This window comes from Rattus norvegicus, chromosome 1, assembly GCF_036323735.1.
Source record: "Rattus norvegicus strain BN/NHsdMcwi chromosome 1, GRCr8, whole genome shotgun sequence".
In the NCBI taxonomy this organism is placed as follows: Eukaryota; Metazoa; Chordata; class Mammalia; order Rodentia; family Muridae; genus Rattus; species Rattus norvegicus.
In genome coordinates this window covers 230,047,964-230,067,315 of record NC_086019.1, presented here as the reverse complement: position 1 = coordinate 230,067,315, position 19,352 = coordinate 230,047,964, and the positions used below count along the sequence as shown (strand labels likewise).

Here is a 19,352-nt window from a genome sequence, read left to right as displayed (position 1 = left end):
TGGAACCTGCTATGTAGAGCAGGCTGGCCTCGAAGTCACAGTGATCCCCCTTCCTCGGTACTGGATTAAAGGCATGTGTCACTACTGCTGACTCAAAGGTGAGCTTACGCTGGTTAATTTTTGTCCACTTGATTGGATTTAGTCAGACCTAGAACATTAGTGAGACACATATTTAGGTTTTTCTATGGGGACATTTTCAAAGACAAATTAACCTAGGAGGGAGGTCCACCCTTAAGTGGGTAGCATCAGCCCATGGGCAAGAGGCTCTGAATGAATGAAAAGGGAAATGAGGAAAGAGAGATAAGCATTCATTTTCCCCTGATTCCTGATTCACACGAGTGTCAGTCAGTTTTATGTACTTTCCCATACTAAAAGGAACAAAAATTACATCCTCCAAAAATAATCAGTGAGCATCAAGAACTTGGGTGTGGCTTAGTGGGATCTTTTGGTCCAGTGTCTCACAAAGCTTCAATCGAGGTGTAGTCTGAAGATATAATTCATCTGGAGGCTCAAGCTGGGAGAATGTGTACTTCAGCTTTCACCCACGTGACTAGTGGCAGGCCTCAAATGTGACTCTAAATTCATTTATGTGAGCCACTTCCTGATGCTGCTCATGGCCCATGACTTCTTCCAGAGCAGAAGGCCCAGCTAAGAATATCACACAGAAGCCTGAGGACTACCACAACTTTTGGAAGTGGGTATTCCTCTTTTCTGCCATATTCCATTGTTGATAAGGGAGTCTTTATATCTACCTTGGTGATCAACTCATACCTCTTTCCCCAGGACTTTCCTGCTATTAGGATAAAAATGTCACATCTCGGGACCTCCCCTCAGGGCAGGGCAAAGCAGCTTTATTGGTTATCCTCAGTTTGGTATATCCTCAAAGAGGGGTCTATGAGGATGTCAGGGTTAGGGTTGCTGGAGTTCACTTACCGTAATCGCATCTCAATAGTCAGGTCTCTTCATTTGTTTGCTTCTTTATTTGAGAAAGCATTTCTCTGTGTAGCTGTTGCCCTGAATGTCCTGGAATGAACTTTGTGGACCAGGCTGGCCTGGAGCTCACAAAGATCTGCCTGCTTCCCCCTTACTGGAATTAAAGGCGGCAGTACCACGTCTCGCTTTATTTATTTATTTTTCATTCTTTTTTTTTTCTTTTCTTTTTTTCGGAGCCGGGGACTGAACCCAGGGCCTTGCACTTGCTAGGCAAGCGCTCTACCACTGAGCTAAATCCCCAACCCCTTATTTTTCATTCTTAAAAGACAAGACCTGGGGCTTGTCAGTTGGAGTACTGACTGTTCTTCTAGAGGACCCGGGTTCAGTTTCCAGCATCCACATGGTGGTTCATATATGTCTGTAACTCCAAGGTCTGACACCCTCACAGAGACATACATGCAGTCAAAACACCCATGCACATAAAATAAAAATAAATAAATTATTTAAAAAAAAAACAAGACCTTAGATGACTTGTGGTTTACTAGAACAGATACTTTAGTTTTATTTTTAACACACACAAACACTCACACACACATACACACACATGTATGTGTATATGTGTATGTGTGTATACTTGTTCACTAGTTGAGTGTGGACATGTGTGAGGCATCTTCCAAGCCCAATGTCTCATTGTTTTAAATATGATGAATTATGTTAAAATTAACTGAATAATATGTAAGACACTTTAGAAATAGAACTGTATAAGGGAAGAGATACTAATGGAGTTTACTCCATACATAGCTTTTCCTATTCTGTCTTTATTATATACATGTATTTTCCTAGCTTGTCATTATTTCAAAGGACATGTCAATGCTGTTGTGTTAGTTTTCTTTGTTTCAATTTCTTGAATTCTTGGCTTCAATATAATAAAAAAGATCTCTTCACAAGGGAAAGCTTAGGACCACTGCTACATTCTGACAAATGTTAAGGGAGGATCTCCTACAGACCCTTAATTTGTTCCACAAAATAGAAATGCCAAATTCATTCTATAAAGTCAGTACTATCTTGGTACCAAAACCAAGTAAAGATAGAACAACAAAAACTACCAACCAATTCCTCTGATGAACGTAGATGCAGGAATTCTCAGTCAAATACTTGCAACCCCAATTCAGGAACACATTAAGGACATCCTACATCACAAGCAAGTGAGCTTCATCTCCGATGGCAAACCAATGCAATATACCATGCGAATGAGCTAAAGGACAATGAATTCTAAAAGAAAAAAGGAGAAAAAGTATTTCATTCATGAAAGAATTCTTGGCCAGATTTTTAAGTTGTTCCTCTTTTGAAAAAAGAAGTTTACTGTTGTTGACTCTAAATGCACTACACTTCATTTTACAATTCTTGGACTCCATGGAAAGGTAGCGAGAATATCAGAGGGTGGTGCCTGAAGCCCTTTGCCTCCTGTCGTGTCTTTAACGCTCTGTGTTGGACATTACACTGCATTGAATCCCAATTCTTCCCGTTGCTATTATGAGCATTTCCCACCTTAGTACAATTTGTCCACTGTATTTTATTTACTCACAAATTCAAGTAACAATTATTTACGAAAGCACCCGTTTCTATACAAGTTTCTTCTACTAAAAGTAGGCAAAACAGCTTTATAACCAGAGAAAACCAGAAGGTAACAACAGAAGCCACGGCCTGAATTCTGGTGGTCTTGAAAGGTGAATCCTGGAGGCCAGGGTAGGGACATAAAGGCTGAAATCCAGGTGAGGAGTTAAGAGTTCTCCTTGTTTTTGTTTTGTTTTGTTTCCCCCAGTGAATAGATAGGAAGCAGGCAATCATAAGAGAGGCCAGCTCAGAGACAATTTTAGTGGTCTAGGTAAGCGATCATGGACTTGGTCAAGGAAGTAACTGAGGGAGGGGAAGAAGGGGCTTTAGGTTCATGCTGGAATAACCTTTTTACCTTAGTGATGGTTTGGACATGGGGTACAAGAGAGAAGGGAAAGTCAAGAGTGACTGGGTGGGAGTAGTGGTACCATTTATTGTAGTGCGAAAAGTAAAAGAGGCTTGGTTTGGGTCACGGATTATAAATGGCAGTATTGGGGAGGAGGAGTGAAAAAAAAATAAATGGCAGTAGTTGGCGAACCTGTGTGATTTCCCCTGCACTGCTGAAGTGGACTGAGGATGCTGGCCTTTGGTTTCATTCCCAGGTGACATCTGAAGGCTTTGTATGACTGAGAGAACAGGCAAAGCTGTTGTAGGCATTTTCTAGGGCATGGCTACCATTGGGTTGATCTAGGGCTATAAACTCAGAGTCAGAGATGAAAGAGAAATGGGTAGTTGGTCAGAGAGAAGATGGTGAGTCCACGGTGAGAATTAGAGAAAGCAAGCGGGAAGAACTGGGTGACATGCTCTGATTCATTGGGCGCCCACAGCTCAAGGTACACAGCAAAAGCTTAGGATGCATTTGTGACTCAGATTTACTGAGTAAAATCTAAGTAAGATCTGAGTAAGTCTAAGAAACTAAGGACTGTCCCCTCTCTACTACTGTGTCTTAGTTTAGATTTTATTGCCATGAAGAGACACCATGGACACCACAACTTTTATAAAGGCAAACATTTAATCGGGGTTGGATGACAGTTTCAGCGGTTCAGTCCAGTATCACCATGGCAGGAAGGATGGCTGCATGTAGGCAGACTTGGTGATGGAACAGCCAAGAGTTCTATCCAAAGGCAACCAGGAGGAGACCTCAAAGTCCACCCTTACAGTGACATACTTCCAACAAGGCCACTTGTCCTAATAGTACCATTCATTATGGGCTAAGCATTCAAAAACACATGAGTCTATGGGGGCCAACCCTATTCAAACCACCACATATGGTTTCTTGATTTGAGCAGTCTTTTCCCCACCTTCTCCCATTGGTATGTAGCTCATGCTGGTCTCTTCAAAAATCTATTTGTTTTGTTTATATGTATCATGTGCGTGAGTGCTCCAGTCTGTGTTCTCTACCTCTTGATCCTCCCGTGTTCACCCAGCAAGAATTACAGGTAAAGATTACAGCTATGCCACGCTTTCTTGAGTCCTCTTTTGCAGGGTCTCTACCCTGTTTTCTCCACTTTCTTCCTCCTGGGAGTCAGAACTTACGAGCCTCTCTGCTTCCAGTCGCTGGTGGGGGAAACACAAGGTAATTACAGATGACGAACGTTGGAGTCTCACCAGGCTCTCCGGGAGCTGGATGAATTGTGGGTTGGTCTAGATATTTCGTTCATTAGGTTTATTCACTTATCCATCTATGTGACAAAACCTTGCTGAGTACCTACTATGTGCCAACGCTCAGGTTCTTGGGGCTATCAGATATTGAGGTGAATGGATGAGTGTATGTTCAGAAAAGTTTTGCTCATTAAGCTGCTACAAATAGCACCGGAGTCTCTGGACATGAACTTTTTTTTTTTTTTTTTTTTGGCTCTCTGCCTTTCACACACAGTTATATTGAGATAAAAGGAAAGGAAAACCTTTATTCTTTTGCCTGCTGTGTTGTTTTAAAATTTTATAAAAATGTACAATGCTCTGAAGAGGCCCCGAGCAGAAATAAATCTTTCTATGGTGTCTAAAAATGGACAGCCTCATCTCTCTAGAAGCTGCTGGGTGTCAGCAGTCAGGCCCCACAAAGGCAGCGGCTACAGTGTTCCCCCCAACCCCGTTATCATTTTTAAGGCCCTGCGCGATATTTTTTCGGCTTGGTTATGCTTACCACCAAACCTTCGGAATCTGTGTATTCATCTCATGGTTTCCCACGAGAGACAGGGAATTTTGGTCAACTGTGTCAGCCGTTTATTTTACTTCCTACAGTGTCCTCGTCACTCCTGGCAATGTGTGAAGTCAAGTTGAGGCAATAGGTTTGCAGGTGGTAATAGTACCGGTCTTCTCCTCATCAGTATCCGGCAGGTTGGAGGGGCCAGTTTTACTGGTGTTAAATGAGCAGGGGTACATGGGGGGGGCACAGTAGATGCTCAACCAATTCTTCTTTGTACACTGTACACTTAGTACACTGTCACTGTCTTAGACACACTAGAAGAGGGCATTAGATCTCAAGATGGTTGTAAGCCTCCGTGTCATTGCTAGGATTTGAACTCAGACCTCTGGAAGAGCAATCAGTGTTAACCACTAAGCCATCTCTCCAGCCCAATTCTTCTTTGATTAACGGATTCTTATAAACCCCATGAAAGCTGAGATTGTATTTCAGCACCTGCCACAGACCTCCTACCTTGTAGGAATCCAATGAACACGTATGTTGGATGACTGTATGAGCAAATATTCCTGAAGAGGGCTGAGCTTTGCAAATCCTTCTAGGGTTGACTCCTTTGATTTTTCTAGAGTTAAATAACAATCCCTTCCTTCCCCACTTACACTCAACACAGCACAGTGTATGTGTGTGGTTTTTTATTTACCACACAGGTGTCTAGTACAGCTCATTTAAGTGTTCCGTAATTTGCTTCAGTGCCAACACTGAATCTACTTGGAGACAGCGATAGATCCCACAGACTGAAGATCCTCACAGAACATATTCCTGTATTTCAGGTATCTCTTGCAATAATAAGTTGTCTCCTATACTTTCTGACTAACTTCCTTTAAATTAGGGTTCTTACTGTCCTTCCTTGGGCTTGATTAGTTTGCTAGGGTGGCTTGCAGGACTAAGGGAAACACTTACATGCACTGGCTTTATATTTATAATATATCTATAAAAATAAAGCTACAAAAAACCCCAGAAAAGATATGGAACAAGAGGCTTCCATTTCTTTTACAGGGTGCTGTCACCCAGGATGTCCAGAAGTTCAGTCACCCCCTTGAATCTTATAGTTGAAGAGCAAAGTTTGTGCGACCTGATTCCTATACCCTTGTCCTCTTCCTAGAGGTCAGTGGCTGGTGCTGAAAGTTGAACACGTACGACATGTGTAACGCTTTGTTGAACCCTGTGAGGAGTACAATTGACTAAACACCCTTCCCCGGGATTTGACCTCTTTGGTAAGGCTCTCAGGTGCAGACACTAGAGAAACTGCTCTAGATTGGGACAGGTCAGACGATAGACTTCTGATAAATGTTCTAGTTTATGGACCAATCTCTTCGCGTCATCAAACATTTACCAAGTTGCTTCGGGAAGAGGAGGGATAGGCAAGCACTAGGTTGGTTCTTTTACCTTGCCCATTCCAGGGAAGACATGATCAATATTTATTGGCGGTATTGACATCCATTGCAATGTTTGCCAAACAGTGCACTGGCGCTGTGGCTAGGGAGAACCGTGTTTAGAAGCGAGTCATGTTTACCACAGCTGCTAGCTGTGAAGACGGGACCTGAGGCTCTTCAGTTGTGCTTAATGTATGTTTACCTTAGCCATGTGTTTTCTTTATATCTAGTTCCGACTCATAAAAGCTTTGCTTTACCTCTCAAGGCAATCTGATGATGTGCTCTAACGGAGCATGGCAGTTTATGAAGTCTGCCTTGTATAATGTTGTATAATATTTCCGTTACTCTCTAAACCTGTCTTTACTTGGGGATCTAGGCATGAGGACAATCACATTTGCAATGGCTCTTGGGCTGGAAAGAACATTCCAAATGAACAGCTGTGCTCTGTCCCAGATGTCGTTGGGCATTCTTGAAGAAGAAAACAAAAGGAGTGTAGGCCTCTGGAACATACGGGAGGCTCTGGGTAACAGTTGTTACTATTGTTGCTATCAATAATTAAAAGTACTCTCTGATGCTCGGTGGGGTGGCCTTTGATCCCAGCACTGGGGAGGCAGAAGGAAGTGATCTCTGTGAGTTTGAGGACAGCCTGATCTCCATAGTAGGCTCTAGGACAGTCAGGACTACATAGACAGGCACTGCATCATAAACAAAAAGTACTCACTGATACATTTTAATCCCAGTGTAGGAATTATGACTGTAAGCTAGAAAAGAAAGGACATGCCATTTGACTAGTTGTGTCCCTAGTAGAAGGCAGAAGGATTCAAAGGCAATTCCACAGCTTTTTGCTCTTTGGTTAAAACAATATGTAAGGTGTGATATCACAATGGTGAGCACACACTGAAGGATCTCCAGGAGGTGATTTGAGAGCTAGTGTTAGAACATGTTTGTATATTGTCAGGATTCATTCTTTAAGTTTGAGGTTGGCGGTTTGTTTGATACAGATGGCAGGAATATTAAATTCACCAGATGGCTTCTTTCTTTTTTCAGATAGATTTGTTTTCCAGGTTTTTTTTTGTTTGTTTGTTTGTTTGTTTTGTTTTTAAAAAACAGGGTTTCTCTGTGTATCCCTGGCTATCCTCTGTAGATCAGGATGGCCTCCACCTGCCTTCTGCATCCTGAGTGCTGGCATTAAAGGTGTGCACAAACACTGCCCAGTTATTATTATCATTATCATTATCATTATTATTATTATTGTTGTTGTTGTTGTTATTGTTATTGTGATGGTGGTATTAAAAATCTAATGAAGGGTCTTACGTATACCAGGCAGGATTTTATTACTGAGCTACACCCTAGTCCCCAGATCATTTCTTAACAACTAAGCAATGTCAACTCTAGGAATATTAATAAATCAAACATCAGCAAAGAGGATCATGGGAAGCTGGATGTAGTGAGTCCTACATGCTCATTTTAGCCAGTTTATTTCCCAATTTGAGGACTGCTAATGTGGCAACATGAAGTTGACTTAAGCTCTCTTTGCTTCTTCACTCATCACTGAGCAAATGGGCCAAAGGTGAACACCCAGCAGGCCATGGAAGAAAGGAGGACAGGGGTTATCCATGTCTTGGAAGCCACTGTTTGAACCATAAGAAGTGAATGGTGGTTAATATTCAGAAGTGCCTTATCCTTCCCTTTCTTATGCTGTTAGCTTCAAGGTTCTAGATCAGCAGTTCTCATCCTATGGATCATGACCCCTTTTTTTGAGGGGAGGGTTGAATCACCCTTTCATAGGGGTCACATTTCAGAAATTCTGTATATCAGACATTACGATTCATTACAATAGCAAAATTACAGTTATGAAGTAGTAACAAAAATAATTTTATGGGTGGGGAGGTCACTACAACAGGAGGAACTGTATTAAAGGGTCGCAGCAATAGGGAGGTTGAGAACCACTGGTCTAGATGTATTTTTTTTATGTATTTTGTTATATGCAGGCACCTAAGGTGCCATTGCCTTCAAGAATGTTCATGGATAATCCCAGCTATGGAGAAAGCCAAGGGTTGCAAGTTCAAGGTTGGCTAGGGCAACTTAGTAAGATAGTTCAATTTCAACATAAAGAAAAAACAAAGAAAAGAGTTGGGGGACAGTTCTCTTGTATAAAATTTACCTAGCACATGCAATTGAGTCCTCAGATTCAATTCCTCATATAGAAAACAAAAACAAAAACAGAAAAGTGAAAGATGGAGAATGTTCATGTAGAACTTTGCAAACATCTTCCGAAGAGGCAGGTGCAGGGATACAATAGTCCAACTGACAGCACTGGCCCTCATTGCAAAGGAATCCTGTGGTGTTTATCTCATGGTGTTGGAAATGAATTCAGTAGTGTGCTATTTGGCCCAGGATGTTAGGAGGGCTGGGGTGGCTCCCTTTCCTGATGCGTTCACAATACATTATTACCTGCCTCCGAGGAGAATTCTGATGAAGTGCTCTTAAACCTTTAGGTTTTCCAGACAGTTTCACAGCCTCTCGGAGATCAGTTCAGGAGAATTTGACTGGAAACACATTCCCTGTGCCTTCTGTGCTAGATACTGACTTTTTGGTATTTCCTGCTGGAACACTTCTTGGGTGGAGTTCCCTTTGGAAGCGCCAGGGTTTTCCTGTTTGTGCACTTGATTTTCAAAACCTTAAATAAACTCTGTTGTTATGCGTCCAGAACAGTAACAACCCCATAGTTCTTTATTAAGCCTCTACTAGGAGTTTGCCATTGTTCTAGGAACCGGATAGTGTAGTGACCTCCATAGCCTCTACTCTCAAAGGGCGCTCAGTCTGGTCCAAGACTAAGATTAGTAAACAGGCATTTGCCTTCCACATGGTAGTGCCACACAGGAAAAAGTACAAAGGAGGGGGTGGGAGGAAGGGTGAATGCAACCTCAGAAGTGTCAGGGCTTGAAGACTGGTGCAGTGCGGGAGACACTTGTAAGAGCATAAGACAACTCGATCGCATGCTAAATCTAAGAATGTGATTTTTGTAAGAACTTTTCTCGATTACCTGCTAGTAGGATATTCTGGTTAATTTCCAAAACCCTTTTTTTTACCCCAAGCCATTTGGCAAGGGCTTAAGCATCTGCACACCTTCCATTGCTATTGCAAGTGAGTGCAAAGTAATAATACACTATCAAGTAAATCATGAAGGGGGCAGCACCACACACCACAGCCTGTCTGAAGCAAGGCCCATATCTGGGTGAGAGGCAAACAAAAATGGAGCCAGGTAAGAAAAAAGAGGTGCTTCTTGGATCCCAACAAGTTAGGGCCTTCACCATTTCATTTGAAATGCATTTGGATATGTCAAGTAAACAGTATTTTTTTTACAGGTGACAAAACAACATACTAGTGCCAACTTAATGTGAGTGACCTGTGTTTTAGTTCATCTTTTTCTGTACTTTCAAGACTAACTTCCTGCCAGAATAAAAGCTAGAAGAATAGGACTTTTTTTTTTTGAAAAGGCTTCATATGTTTATCTAATTGGGGCTTCTTATGATTATTCTGGAATACTGTGTGTGTGTAGATGTATATGTATGTGTTTGCTTGTGGCTGTGGAGACAAGAGGTTAATAACCCCTTGGGTATACTTCAGTGGCCAGCTACCTTGTTTATTGAGACATGGAATTCATCAATGAGGCCAGACTGGCTGGGCAATGAGCCCTAGAGAGCTTACTGTCTTTACCTCCCTGGTGCTGTGACCACTAGTGTGTCCCACTGTATCTGACTTCTGACTTCTTATATAGGTGCTGAAGATTGAATTTGGGTCTTCAAGTTTTCATGGCATGCATTTTCCAGACTGACCTATTCTCCTAATCCATTGGGTTTTTTTTTTAATGTTTGTTTGTTTTTTGTTTTTGTTTTTTTATATCTGATCAGGTAACAAAATACGATGTTGCTCATTTTAAAAAATCACTTTACTTTGCCAGGTGTGGTGGTATCCACCTGTGGTTCTGAACTTGGGAGGCAAAAATAGAGAGAGTTACTACAAGTTTGAGGCCAGCAAGGGTAACAGAGTATGAAACCCTGACTCCCAAATAGCTTTATTAAGTTGTAATTTATATAACAGATTATACACACCGGAAGTATAGGGGGTCTATGAATTTCAGCAATTGTATAGTGCAACTGCCTCTATAATAGGGGCTTAAACACTGTCATCTCACCTCTGTTCTCTTACGCTTTCTTCGCAGTTGCCTTAGCCCTGGCTGCAAACACCTACTGACCTGCTTTCTACCTGCACAGATTAATTTCCTCTGATCTAGAAGTCTACAATATGGACTTACCTCATGTCTTTCTCCCTCCGAATAATGTCTTTGAGATCATTCTTGTTCTAGTTTGCCTTTATGTTGCTGCGATAAAATGCTCAACCCAAAGTAACATAGGAAAAGAGAGCATTTATTTCAGCTATACTTCGAGCTCATAGTCCAACGTTGAGGAGAGTCAGGAGGGAATTGAAGCAAAACCATGGAGGAGTGTTGCTTGCTGTTTCACTCACTGGCTCCTACCAAACTAACCAGAAGATAGAGCATACAGCCTGATCCTCCTGCCTAGGAATGGTGCTGCCCACAGTGGGCTTGATCCTTCCACATCAATCATTAGTCAAGACAGTGTCTCACGGACAATTCCTCAGTTCAGATTTCTTCTTCTCAGGTAACTCTAGATTGTGTTAACTAATATGATCTTTTTATCCAATTTTTTTTAATTTTTAATTTTTATTTAAACAACTAGCTTTTTCCCCCTCAAGTAGCAAACAATTGTTCAGAAAGAAAAGCAGTTGAAGGAGATCCCTTCGGCCCAAGGATTCTATCATGTTGCCCAGAAAAGGGAGGCCTGGGAATTATATCAGGTTAGTACAGATGTAATTTAAGGAAAGAGGAGCATGTGTATTCATTTCTGAGTCCTGGGAGCCTGGGAAGACAGGGAGGTGAAGCTGCTCTGAGTGATAGCATGCATTACAGAGGATGACAGCACTATTTGCTCAGTTCTGTTATGAGCTCAGCAAAATGTGACAGTTCTGAGAAATAAAAATATATATCGCTCTATTTATATGTGTGTTTGTCTCAGGAGACTTGGCAGGGAGTGGTGGGAAGGGTTTCCTGAAGACAGAGAGGGCAGAGCAAACTGGGCAGACTGAAGCTTGTCCTAGGCCTGTTGATGCCTAGTGATAAACACCCATGACAGGAACTAATATTGATTGAACACTTACGTTCGGTGTCAGGTTCCTGGCTGGGCTTCTTACAGGCACAGTTTAATTTTACATGAATTCACGTGCTGTGTAGCGATGGGCTCCTTTGCATAACCTTGCATCCCTTTGCAATCTTCCTGCAGGCCATGCTTTGAGCTCCCTGCAGCCTGCATGGGTCTCTGATGGAACACAGGACAATGAAAGCATTCTGCATCTTAGCCGGGACAGAAAAAAATGTTTGCAACTTTACCTGTTACAAATGGATACAGGGAAGCAAATACTCCCAGCTCTCTCCCATGCGAATCAAGCTATCTTCTGCTAGGCTCTCCAGGAGGCTTTGTTTGATTCTCAACCTTGAATGACCCCTTTCCCTTTCTAGTCTCTCTCCCCAGTTTTTTAATCCAGTTTCTCTCGGGGATATGTCCTGTCCTTATGACTTGCCTTCCTGAGTCTTCTCCTTAGAGTTTGCTTTTGGTTAAGACCCTGTTAGCGAGTCCTTTTTACAGCCAAGGAGAGCCCCCATCCCCACTTGCATGTGCGCGCGCGCGCGCGCGCACACACACACACACACACACACACACACACACACACACACACACTTCCCTATCTAACTCATCCATCATCTGAGCTTTCCCTCTCCTAGACTTTCCATGACTTTCCCCCCACAGCCAAGGTCAAGTATTTGTCTTATTTTCTTAGAGTCATCCATGTGATACATATCACAGAACATGTGATACATTGTATCGTAATATAGTGCTAAGTTTGAAATGATCCACACGACTTAGCAATGATCCTCCCCAAACCAGATCGCTGGCTCCAGGGTGTGAAGGACCATGCCTACTTCAGCATCCTGCTATGGCTTCACAAACGCAGTAATTGCTCAGTCAATATTTACCAGTTGAACAAGCGATTTGAGGTTCCTTCTGTTCGCTCCCAGGTGCTCACTACTGGGTAGTTTTGAGCCCCTGTGAGAACTGTGCCAGGAATGCATAAAATAAAGGCCCCGTGAGCCACATGAGCCTGTCATCCACTGCCATTCTTCAGGGTGTATAGAGAAGAACCATATTCAGGTCAAGATGACAGAATTGCTCCAGGGGACCAAAGTTTAGTGCCAACTGTAGAATTGAATCCAGAGGCAGGAGAAAATTAGGAGAAATGCGAGCATTTGAATAACATTCCGAATTCACTCACAATCCGAGTAAGTCCTCCATCACACTCCTTACGTACCGAAGAGCACTTAGCCTCGTGTCCCCACTGGGAGTTGTTAAGTATCTATGCTGCTTTCCCGCCATGGAAATTTCCTGCCTATATAATATTTTCCAACTGTGTCAGAAGACTGTGTGGAGAAGGGCACCGCAAATGTCTTCGAGATTATTGAAATGCAGGCTGACAGTGAGGCTTCCCAGGCACACAATCTCCACAGCTGGATAGTTTGGCTCTGATCAACAGGGATGAATCTTCCCACCTGACAGTTGCATATAAGTCAAGAAGTGTGTGTTCATAGTCACTGGCTTTCTGCTGCTGTTCAGTGCTGTCTCGGGCAATCCTTCATCTGCCGGGATGCAGGGCATGAAGGGACTTGGCACACAGAAGCGTTGGTGCTTAGCAGCAGAGTAAATATTGGCATGTTGTATGGGCGAGGTGGCTCTAAGTAAGTCATGACATCCTCAAGGGAAGTCTGTGTCTGGCTCCAGCACTTTTTATTTTACTTTTGTTTATCGATGGGCTGATAAGAAATCGATGGCTTCACATCTCTGGAGACAAAACAAATAACCTTTGTAAATATGAAACTTGGAAGGATTTGAAGGTTAGTGGCCTGGCTACTTTTATGTCACTTGACACGAGCTAACTTCATTTGAGAAGAAGGACTCTTAACTGAGAAAATGCCTCTGTAATGCTTGCCTACCGTCCATAGGTGGGTAGTCACGGGGTGTATAAGAAAGCAGGCTGATTTGAGGCAGTGGTGCCATATGCCTTTAATCCCAGTGCTTGGGAGGCAGAAGCAGGCTGATCTCTGGGTTCAAGGCTAGCCAGGTCAACAGAGGGGGCTCCAGGACAGCCAGGGCTACACAGAGACAGAAAGAAAAAAAAAGGAAGAAAGAAAGAAAGAAAGGAAGGAAGGAAGGAAGGAAGGAAGAAAGGAAGGAAGGAACAAAGACAGAAAGAGAGCAGGCTGAGGACATGGGGAGCCAGCACTCCACGCAGCGTTTCTCCATGGCCTCTCCTATCACTACACTAGGCTTTTGCCTTGAGTTCTTGCCTAACTTGCTATCATTACAAACTACAAGCTGTAAGATGAGATAAACCTTTTCCTCCAGAGTTACTTTTGGTCATTATCATGATAATAGAAACTTAAACTAAGGCACTTAATAAATTGCATATATAAAAATCTAGATGCTGAAAGGGATATGTGTTTCCCCACAAATCCTTATTATTGGGTCAAGTGACTGAACCTTTCTGACTTTGTCCTCCATATTCCTGTCCACCAATATTTGCTTGGAGATGTCAATCAAACCAGTGCCACTGCATGAGTAGCTCTTAGAGCCTAGATAAGAGTGTTATAGTAGTCATCCAATTATGATGGGAATGTTTCTGGCCATTCATCCCTTTTATGAAAGGCATCCTCACTAACTCATGCTCTCCTATGAGTCTTTTCTTTTCCTACATAAACCTGAGTGCTCACATTGATTTAACAAAACACGATTGGGTTCTCTAGGTAGTGTATACACTTTGAAGCCAGAGTCAACAGTTCATATCAACCCACCTGCCCACATATGCCCACATGTGCTCACATGTGGCCACATGTTCCTCGGATCACCTCCCAGTGGATCTCAGGTATGAAGGCTTTGTCAAAATGGCCACAAGGGAGAAAGGTTGAAGGCTCCTGCTGAACACCATGGAACCAAACTTAAGTCCCTACTAAAAGAGTCCATTCATTCCAAGAACCCAGTCTCCTATCGCCTGCTATCAATGTTTCCCCCAAGTATCCCCTAGCCACTAGATGTAGCCTTCTCCTCTCTGGATTCCTTGACACCATTTATAATTTTAGTCCCCTCAACCTGTCTTCATTAGCTCATATCATTGAAGTTTTAGTTTCTGTTCACCAAAGTTGGGTGGTGGTGGCTCACACTTTTAATTCTCTGTACTCAGGAGGCAAAGGCAGGCAGATCTCTGAGTTAAGGAGTGTCTGGTCTACAGCGTGAGTTCCTGGACAGTCAAGGCAATATAGAAACTTGTCTTAACCACAACAGCTAAAGGAAGGCAAGGGAATCACACATTTATTCTCACTAGAGACTAGACTAAAACTTAAGAGCAGAGTTAGTGCCTTATATACCTTTTGTAAAATCATGTCTTTCCTTGCTACATAGCTCTGGGTGGTCTGGTACTTGTTATATAACCTAGGCTTGTCCCAAACTCAAAGCAATTGACCTTCTTCTAAGTATTGGAGTAACGCAAGCTAGAGAGTCCCACTATCTCTAGCTTGCATTTTCTTGCTTAAAGTTCTTCCACATCGTTTTGGCTTCTACCTTGCTCAGCAGCCATTTTCTCCTGGCTTCAATGCTTAGCTCAGCTATGGTGGTTCTCAATCTCTCAAGCCCACAGTATGTAGTCTTATGCCTTAGTTGTCTATTCAGGTTGTCTCTCAGAGCTGTGCTAATAGGTCATTCATGAGGGTGAGTGGGGGTGGGATACCATCCTTCTTTAAAGATCAAGGTCAGTGCAGCTACGTTTGTAGGTTCCTTCAGGTTACCCCTCCCCCCAACCAGACTTAGCACTGATTTCACTTGCTCGGGTTACTTTACTGGGTTCTCCAGCATAGAAAGAATTCTCTCTCTCTCTCTCTCTCTCCCTCCCTCCCTCCCTCCCTCTCCCTCCCTCCTGCCCCTACCCCTACCCCTCCCCTTCTTCTTCCTCTTCTTCTTCTTCTTCCTCTTCCTCTTCCTCTCCTTCTCCTTCTCCTTCTCCTTCTCCTTCTCCTTCTCCTTCTCCTTCTCCTTCTCCTTCTCCTTCTCCTTCTCCTTCTCCTTCTCCTTCTCCTTCTCCTTCTCCTTCTCCTTCTCCTTCTCCTTCTCCTTCTCCTTCTCCTTCTCCTTCTCCTTCTTCTTCTTCTTCTTCTTCTTCTTCTTCTTCTTCTTCTTCTTCTTCTTCTGTCTTGCAAGTGTTGTGATTACAGATGTGGGTCACCATACCCAGGAAGACTTGTGAGTCTTTATTGGTCTTCTGTTTCTAGACGGAAGCATAGCCATGACTGAGTCCCAGAGGTCATCTTCCTTCTACCTCCCCGTGTAGCAGTAGTGTGATATGGTAGTGCATCCAGGTCTTAGAAGTGCTATATAATTTGATTTCTCCAGTGTTGGCAGGAGCTCTGGTTCTGAACTGAGAAAGGGATGTTTACATTTTGCAAGTACAATCTCGAGAATGCTTTGTCTCAGGGTTGCCCTAGGTAAGCCCCAGCTCGCTGGCACACCAAGTACCTCCTTTGTCTCTGGAATAAGCTGCCTCTGCCTTCGAAATCACTCTTGGAGGACGCATGAGAAACTAGGCTGAGCATAACAACAAGGCCCACTTTGAGAAAGCATTTGATTCTTGCCCCAGGTACTGCTGCCTGGATCAGATACCCTCAGCTTCTCTGGACAAACATGGAGATGGGTAAGGCTGCGAACCAGCCATGTACTAAGTCAATAAACTGAAAACAGGTCAGAGGACACAGTAGTGATGTTCTTAATCAACACCTAAGAAAGAGCTCTCACTGACCTGCACTTACAGTCATAATAACCACGGTTACTATTTGTTTAATTAGACACATTCTGTTTCCTTGAACCCCATCCGAGGCAAATTCAGCAAACAGGTGGCCTTTTCTCAGTTAATAACTGAGCGTTCTCAGGCAACAGCACAAAGTCTGAGGAACTTGTCTGATGTCCCAGGGACAGTAAATCAGGACGCAAAACCATCCTGCACAGAACACTCTTTGTTTTTCTCCCCTGTCCTTCAACCCTGCTCTCTTTTTCCTGCAAGGAAGCATGGGGAGACCCAGCCCACAACCCCTGCGGGGAGATGTGGGCATTTTGTGCCGCCCCTTTCTTTTTACAACAGGCAGGAACTCAACTGGGAAGCTTCCTGGTAGGCGACCATGTCGTCTGCCTGCTGAGCTTTACTTCAAACACCCACCTGAGTTCAAGACCTTTCCACAACTCAGTCTGCTGCCTTCTCTTCCTAGCACCCTTCCCCCTCACGCCACCCGTGGGCACACAGTTCTTTTCCTTTCTGTTCCCTTCGGTCCTCTGGTTTGGAGGACAGGTTTTCATTTTGCTAGAAAAATCTTGCTTCAAGTACTATTTATGAACAGGCCCGTGCATGAAATCAGCATCGGATAAATATACCTTGAGTTGTTATCTAAATTCTAGACAAAAGATGAAGAAGCTTTAGATCTAGAAGGTGGAAAAGTTGGGGGCGGGTGCAGTGTGGAGCCCGGGCAATGATCTTGACTGCTCCCTTTGCTCTTCTGTCCTCTTTCCCTGCCCCCGGTCGCCTCAGCGCAGGCGCGGCTTCCGTAGCATATTTAGTATTACCGCTGTCCTCTGAGCTCAGAAACATCCAAACAGATTGAAAAGCCCCAATCGATGCCAAAGCAGAAGTGTGCACACAGGGGCTTGTTTCCTTGGAAGTGCTTCAGCTGTAATTAAACTCCAAAGACAAATATGCTAACAACTCCCTTGCCCTTCCAGTGAGAAACTGCAGAGCTGAACTGCAAGGACCAGAAAGGCATCTCTGGAGTGCCGGGGGCGGCGGCGGGGGCGCACACGCGTGTGCCCGCTTTTGCTCGGTCACTGTCCGCAGATGGCTTCTGGGCCTACACGTTCAAACGCTGGGCTGGGCTGGGGGTGGCTGGGGGTGGCGGCGGTGCCTGCTGCTGCCGGGCTGCGGCTGAGATCATTCTGTTGATCTCGTTTTACACAGCGCAGCCCGGCACAGGCTGAGTACAGAATGTTCTCTTCTGTGAACCAAGCTTGAACTCTTCCAGCCCACTTTGTTTGAGGAACCACACAGACACAGAGGGAAAAGACAGGGCAGATAACCCCCCAAATCGTTGAAATCACGGTGTTCTTTGGGATTTGGGCTTAGGCCATTTGCTTTTCACTGCCTAATGTGAAAAAAAAAATTTTTTTTTTTCAAACCTTGCTTTCCCGGAAGAGTGAAACGCCTGTAGTGTCCTTCCTCTTAGACAGGACTTGGCACCAACTTTGGAAATTATAAAGTCTGTCACTGTCTCTCTTTTAATTTATTTTTCTCCTCTTAGGCATTCAAAGAACAACAGTGAAAGTTGGTTTCCTATAAAGGAAAGATGAGGTCCCTGGCGCTTGGGACTTCTCCCTGGGTTGTTGACGCTGTCATGATATTATAAATTGCGTTCTTGGATTTGTTGCTACGGCTGGGAGATGTATGTAATGGGGAAGGCTTTGGGCCAGTGGCTTCTATACAAATGAGCAATGAGAAGAGCCCCGAGTGTGGAAGGTGGCTCCTGTTCCTCTTCCGAACCATAGTCACCTCGTTTCAGGGTCAAGTGTGCCATTTGAAGTCACAAATGGCTTGCGGGCTATAGGATGATCTCAGAGTGAAACTTCTGTTCATCATGGTGGTTTCCCAACTCACTAAGAATAATAATAATAGTAATGATGATGATGATGATGATGATGATGATGATGACGACGACGACGACGATGATGATGACGACGACGATGATGCATTTGAAGAGAGGAGATTCTACTGTGTCACCCAATCTGCTTAAACGTCCAGACTCATGCAGTCTTCCCCTCTCACTCCAGCAGGTAACTGGGATGATAGGTGCACAGTGACATTCTAGGTTCCTGATGCTAATCTTTTTTTTTTTTTTTTTAAGATTTATTTCTTTATTATATATAAGTACACTGTAGCTGTCTTCAGATACACCAGAAGAGGGCATCGGATCTCTTTACAGATGGTTGTGAGCCACCATGTGGTTGCTGGGAATTGAACTCATGACCTCTGGAAGAGCAGTCGGGTGCTCTTAACCGCTGAGCCATCTCTCCAGCCCCTCCTGATGCTAATCTTAATAAGAACGATAGCAATTCTTAGCATTGTTATTGTTTACTGAGACAGGGTCTTACTCTGTAGCTCAGGCTAGCCTTCTGGTCTGAGATTCTCCTGTCTTAGTCTCTTGCACGTGAGGAGTACAGGCGTGCACCGCTACACCTGGCCACAGTGGTGACGAATTTTGATAGGAGTGGGTTCCTTCCTTTGCACATGCATTTACAAAAAATGGGCAAATCCCTCAGCTTTGTGTGAGATGTGAGTTTGAATTTTCCTTTTCTTTTGAGAGTTTGTTTTATACTGGGCAGGTCATATTCTAGGTTCATTAGTGAAAGGGCCATAGGTTTGTCATATATACTGGCTGTCTATGAGTATCCTGCTGTTGTACCAAAATTCTTCTCTTGAATTCACAGTTCTGTCACCTCCTGGTTTGGGGCTTCTATAGCCTGGCTTTTGTTCATGGTTGGCAAGGACACTGTTAATTTTAAGTTTTCTATCTATCTATCTATCTATCTATCTATCTATCTATCTATCTATCTATCTACCTATCTATTTTGTGTGTCTCCTTGGCTGTCCTAGAATGGGATGTTTTGACCAGGCTGGTCTTTAGCTCACAGACATCAACTTCCTGTGCTTCCTGAGTGCTAGGAATAAATGTGTGTGCTATCGTGACTGGCCTATTTATTTATTTACTTATTTTTTTCCTTTTTTCTTTTTTTCGGAGCTGGGGACCGAACCCAGGGCCTTGTGCTTGCTAGGCAAGCGCTCTACCACTGAGCTAAATCCCCAACCCCTATTTATTTACTTATTAACATAAGATTTCATCATATGTAGTCCTAGCTTGCCTCTGATTTGACACTCCCCTGCTTCAGGCTTGAAGAGCTGAGACAACAGGAGTTGCTATCACATTTCACCATCAGGGAGATTTCTAGTTGAATACCTTC

General features: G+C 43.5%; 1 protein-coding gene and 1 long non-coding RNA gene across 2 annotated transcripts in view; one reads left to right on the top strand and one right to left on the bottom strand.

Moving 5' to 3' along the window:
- LOC120100003 (40S ribosomal protein S12-like) overlaps positions 1-19,352 on the bottom strand; it is a 673,396-nt gene that overhangs the window by 609,578 nt on the left and 44,466 nt on the right. The gene's annotated exons all lie outside the window — the stretch shown is intronic.
- LOC108349100 (uncharacterized) overlaps positions 15,258-19,352 on the top strand; it is a 37,423-nt gene continuing 33,328 nt past the window's right edge. The window contains exon 1 of the long non-coding RNA XR_005499598.2: positions 15,258-18,167. This is a non-coding gene — a long non-coding RNA (uncharacterized LOC108349100). The remainder of the gene's footprint in view (positions 18,168-19,352) is intronic.